Consider the following 6,020-nt stretch of genomic DNA (forward strand, 5'->3'; position numbering starts at 1 on the left):
ATTCCCACATGGGCCAGTGAGCTGCGCCCGAGCTGAGCTGCCACTGAGCTGCCAACAGGTGGCAGGATGGCTCAGCTGGTGACAGCATGTGCTCATTAACAACAAGGCTGCTGGTTTGAATGGTGGGTGCCCACCCACAACTAAGACTGAACTCGGCACCTTGAGTTGAGCTACCGCCCGGGTGGCTCGGTGGATAGAGAGTGTGCTCTTAACAATGAGGCTGCTGATTTGACTCCTGCTATGCCCACCTGCAACTAACTGAACACAACTAATTGAGTTGAGCAGCATGATTGGACTTGGAACTTAGCTTGCTGCGCCCTTGAGAGCTAAGATTGAAAGATAACAACTTGGCTATTCCTCTCCCCCAATTCCCCAACACTGTTCCCCTCCCGCAAACCCCCAATAAAAAAAATCTTAAAAAAAAAATGGTGTCATAAACCAGTCACTGGACAAGGCTATGGCCAACTTCCCTTTCTTTCCTTTGCTTTACTAAGCAAAAAGACACACGTTTCTTCCAGTAAACTCTGGAGGAAGACCTGGTGCCCTACCCCTTTGGAGTCTGCTGCTCGCTGGTAACAATTTTTTATTTTTTAACATGATGTTTATTTAAACAATAAGATGCTTGACTTGAAGGGAAAACTATCTAGGATTCTTTCTTTTAGAGTAATTTACCCCTATTTAAATACAGATTGCCCTACATGTAACAGCTATGTACAAAAATGTTATAAAATTATCCTTGGCTTTACAATGATAAGTGAAAAACATTAAAATTCTCCAGCTGAAGAAGCTATGCAAGGACTTTTTTTTTAAACAGTGAGAGCAAAATAACTTACTGGAATATAAAGATAAGAGCTGAATGAGTGTGCCACTAATGAACAAATGGAGTATTTTCACAGAACCTGTATTTTTCCCCACCCCATCTCCATTTGATGCTGATCAAAACATACCATTGGCCATTTAGTTAGAAAAAATGCAAATGCTTGTGCACATACATCAGTTAGTTTATGTAGAATAAAAGAATGGGGAAGGGGAAAATGAAAGAATAGAGAAAACTATACCGTAGTAGTCAGGATGTGGTGGAACATAATTGTTGTTTTCTAATTGAGAGTGTCTCCTTGGTCTGGAGGAACAGAGTTCTGAAGTAAAGCAGCAGGTTCCCTTTTTCGTAGACTTCTCTTGTCTGCTGCTGGAACGCATCAATTGTATCTTGACTCTCCAGTTCTAACTGTGCAGGTGTGCCTGTTTCATTGATTGGCTGCCCATCAAATTGGAATCTGATCTGCCTCATTGACAAATGCTGTCATTCACAGTAGGCTTTCATTTGTTTGCTAAGTGGTGTATGCCTCTTAACCTTAAACTGCACCTCAGAACCATCCTGCCCTGCCACCTTCAAATTAATATGATTGTTGTTCTCAGTCTTGACTCCTTCTTTGGGCTTTTTGTTGGCCACAGTGAGCTCCAGAGTCTCCTCAGCTGCCACTTCACAAAAGAGGTACCAGGTCCACACCCAACAAGCACCCGAACCACACCAGGAGCAGCAGAGGGATGCTGGTGACAATTTCTGATGAATTTACAAGGAAGGACGAATAAAAGCCTTTTTCCTCTCATCCCAATGTCAGGAGGCAGAGGCAGGGCAGCCACAGTTTGATGTGTCCTTATGTTGCCAACACAGTAAAAGTTGCTTGTTAACAGTTTAAATGTGTTAGATTGCCAGGTCACGCCTCATTGATGGCTTCCCCATAATCTCCTCTCCTTCACTCTGGTTTCTCCAGCACCCCTTGTGCCACTTCATGCTGTTACTTCCTCCTCATTTCCTCCCTCTCCAACATAACATAGTCTGTCCTTGCCTAAGTGCTCTCCACCCTTTACCCGGAGCCACCATCCATTGTTCTTGTAAAATCTGTCCTTGGGAATGGATGAAAAAGGGAAATCTCTGTTTGGGGCCAAGGAGGAAGGAAAGATGGGAACGGAAAGGGTGGGTAATGGAAAAAGTGACTTTCCGCCATTCCTGGGACTTGGGCCTGAAAGGCAGTGCAGAGTGGTTTCTGTGGTGATGGCCAGCAAAGCACACTGCTGTTTCCTCTTTCACAACTGAGGGATATTTGCTGTGCCTCTCCTCTTTACCCCGATACCTCAGGCCCATACCTGGTATTGAGTACAAATTTCCCAAGTTTAGTGGCTTGCGCTTTGGTTTCCCAGCCTGACCAAAGGAAGATATAGAGAGTGTGCCAGAGTTTGCCCCTCCAGACCTGCTCTGCACCCTTCTCTACTTGCTTTGCACCCCAGCAGGCTGACCTTTGAGGATTGCTTCTACTGAACTCACTTGCCTTCTGGCTTCTAGTCAGCCATTGGGAAGCACCAGCAGGACGGGAAGGATGAGAGGAGAGTGGGAATGGTACCCATCTCGCTAGCTCACGTGCGGCTGGGCTGCTGACTGGCAGTGGCTTCGTTTCTTCCCTGAGGGCCACAGCTCCAGGCCTTGCTGGCTCCTGCTCCCTTCCCCTGGCTTCCTCACGCCTCGGAGTGGTGGTGTCTTCCAGCTCGTGCCAGCCCCAGGGTGCTTCATCATTGCTAGTTGGTCTCTCTCAACCAACCCCACCTGCCTATCTAGGATCAGTCCTTCCAAATAAATTTTCCTCAATCACCCCTTTTGGATAAGTTCTCTCTGTTTGCTGCTGAGGCCGAGTGATACAGAGGATGTCTTAACCATGAGGAAGGAAGGCAGTTGTCTCAGGACTCCTTTCTTGGTGGTCATGGCTCTGGCAGGCTAGTTGCGTGGGTGGGGTATCCTTCCAGGTGCAATTTGAGATGTACCCAGAAGGCTGCTCTGCCGAGAAATAGCCAGGCTGAAATCTGAAATTAGAAGGCCATTTCTCTGGATTAAAATGTGTTTCTGTAAAGATCCCACATTCCATAGGAAGTTGAATATATTATCTAGTCATTCATTTCTTAGCATGTCAGAGTTTCATCAGATAAGAAGCTTGATTGTAAATTTCAAGGACTGTGTCTTCTTCATTGTGCAAATGTGGATAGCATAGGGCCTGGTGAAGAGTAGGCTTAAATATCTGTTGAATAAATCGATTCACTATTTAACAAATGTTTCTTGAGTACCTACTATGTTTCTGGCACTGCTCTATGTGCTTGGAATATACTAGTGAACAAAACAGACAAAAATGCCCTCAGATCAAAAGACACATACAGGCTGAAAGTAAAGGGATGGAGTAAAATATTTCATGAAAATGGAACTGAGAAAAAAGCAGAGTAGTGATACTTATATCAAATAAAATGGACTTTAACTTGAAGAATATAATAAAGGACAAAGAAGGGCACTTCATAATAATAAAGGGATCGATCCAACAAGAGGACATAACCCTAGTAAATATCTATGCACCCAACATAGGAGCTCCTAAATATATAAAACAGATATTGACAGACATAAAGATGGAGATCAACAGTAATACTATTATAGTAGGGGACTTCAACACCCCGCTGTCACCAATGGACAGATCCTCCAGACAGAAAATCAATGTGGAAACAGCAACCTTAAATGATACATTAGACCAGCTGGATTTAACTGATATTTTCAGAGCATTTCACTTCAAAGCTACAGAATACACATTCTTCTCAAGTGCAGATGCAACATTTTCCAAGATAGACCACATGTTAGGCCACAAAAAAGTCTCAATACATTTAAGAAGATTGAAATCATATCAAGCATTTTCTTTGACCACAATGCTGTGAAACCAGAAATCAATTATAAAAAGAAATCCGGAAAGCACACAAATACATGGAGGCTGAATAACATGCTACTAAATAGCGAGTGGGTCAAAAGTGAGATCAAGGAGGAAATCAAAAGATACCTTGAGACAAATGAAAATGGAAACACCGCGACCCAAAATCTCTGGGATGCAGCGAAAGCAGTCCTAAGAGGGAAGTTCATAGCAGTGCAGGCCTACCTAAAGAAACAAGAAAAACCTCGAATCAACAGGTTATCCTTACACCTCAGAGAACTGAAAAAAAAAAACACAAACAAAAAAACAGCAAAATAAGCCCAAAGGGAGTACAAGGAAGGAGATAATAAAGACCAGAGTGGAAATAAACAAAATAGAGACCAGAAAAACAATACAAAAGACCAACGAAACCNCATTTCTTAGGGAACACCCAAGCTGGTATTAATGTCCCTGACAATGGTATATCCTAAAATCTTGTCTCACTTCTTCACTGAATTGGAATGTACTCATTGAGAGCATATTCTATGTACCCAGCATGGAGTTAGGTGTGAGGGGGTCCTAGGCTGTTTGTTGGGAAGTAAGGCAAGCCACATAGAACAAGACGTGGGTAATGCTGAATGAACACAGAGTGCTGTAAGTAGTGAGTGCGTTGGCATTTCAAAGGAGAGTCTAGCATAAATAGTCAGAGAATAAATACTTTACGCAGAAGAAGAATCTGAATCAGACAAGCCCATAACGACATGTTGGAATTGGGTGGAGGGACCAGAAGGATGTGGGCAAAGATGTCCTGAGAGGGGATGCAGAGCTGGGCTAATGGGGAGGCCTGAGGCAGAGAAGGTTGGATAGGTAGGCCACCCCTCACCCCAATTTCTATAGTAACCCAGCTAAGCAGGACTGACTGTGCATGGAGGCCTCTTAGGCACAAGCATAAAAAAATGGTGTTATAGGACCACCCGAGTGGCTCAGTTGGTTGAGAGCTTGCCTGAGAGTGTGAGTTCTGAGCAACAGCATCGCCGGTTCGATTCCCACATGGGCCAGTGAGCTGTGCCCGAGCTGAGCTGCCGCTGAGCTGCCAACAGGTGGCAGGATGGCTCAGCTGGTGAGAGCATGTGCTCATAACAACAAGGCTGCTGGTTTGAATGGTGGGTGCCCACCCACAACTAAGACTGAACTTGGCACCTTGAGTTGAGCTACCGCCCGGGTGGCTCGGTGGATAGAGAGTGCGCTCTTAACAATGAGGCTGCTGATTTGACTCCTGTTATGCCCACCTGCAACTAACTGAACACAACTAATTGAGTTGAGCAGTATGACTGGACTTGGAGCTTAGCTTGCTGCGCCCTTGAGAGCTAAGATTGAAAGACAACAACTTGGCTATTCTTCTCCCCCAATTCCCCAACACTGTTCCCCTCCTGCAAACCCCCAATAAAAAAAAATCTTTAAAAAAAAATGGTGTCATAAACCAGTCACTGGACAAGGCTATGGCCAACTTCCCTTTCTTTCCTTTGCTTTGCTAAGCAAAAAGACATACCTTTCTTCCAGTAAACTCTGGAGGAAGACCTGGTGCCCTACCCCTTTGGAGTCTGTTGCTCGCTGGTAACAATTTTTTATTTTTTAACATGATGTTTATTTAAACAATAAGATGCTTGACTTGAAGGGAAAACTATCTAGGATTCTTTCTTTTAGAGTAATTTACCCCTATTTAAATACAGATTGCCCTACATGTAACAGCTATGTACAAAAATGTTATAAAATTATCCTTGGCTTTACAATGATAAGTGAAAAACATTAAAATTCTCCAGCTGAAGAAGCTATGCAAGGACTTTTTTTTTAAACAGTGAGAGCAAAATAACTTACTGGAATATAAAGATAAGAGCTGAATGAGTGTGCCACTAATGAACAAATGGAGTATTTTCACAGAACCTGTATTTTTCCCCACCCCATCTCCATTTGATGCTGATCAAAACATACCATTGGCCATTTAGTTAGAAAAAATGCAAATGCTTGTGCACATACATCAGTTAGTTTATGTAGAATAAAAGAATGGGGAAGGGGAAAATGAAAGAATAGAGAAAACTATACCGTAGTAGTCAGGATGTGGTGGAACATAATTGTTGTTTTCTAATTGAGAGTGTCTCCTTGGTCTGGAGGAACAGAGTTCTGAAGTAAAGCAGCAGGTTCCCTTTTTCGTAGACTTCTCTTGTCTGCTGCTGGAACGCATCAATTGTATCTTGACTCTCCAGTTCTAACTGTGCAGGTGTGCCTGTTTCATTGATTGGCTGCCCATCAAAT

At 43.5% G+C, this 6,020-nt stretch overlaps 1 pseudogene; it reads right to left on the reverse strand.

Moving 5' to 3' along the window:
* Positions 1-1,066: 1,066 nt before the first annotated feature.
* On the reverse strand, positions 1,067-2,403 carry LOC109373645 (small ubiquitin-related modifier 2 pseudogene; annotated as a pseudogene).
* Positions 2,404-6,020: the final 3,617 nt, after the last annotated feature.

Source organism: Hipposideros armiger, unplaced genomic scaffold (assembly GCF_001890085.2).
Source record: "Hipposideros armiger isolate ML-2016 unplaced genomic scaffold, ASM189008v1 scaffold_739, whole genome shotgun sequence".
Taxonomy (NCBI): domain Eukaryota; kingdom Metazoa; phylum Chordata; class Mammalia; order Chiroptera; family Hipposideridae; genus Hipposideros; species Hipposideros armiger.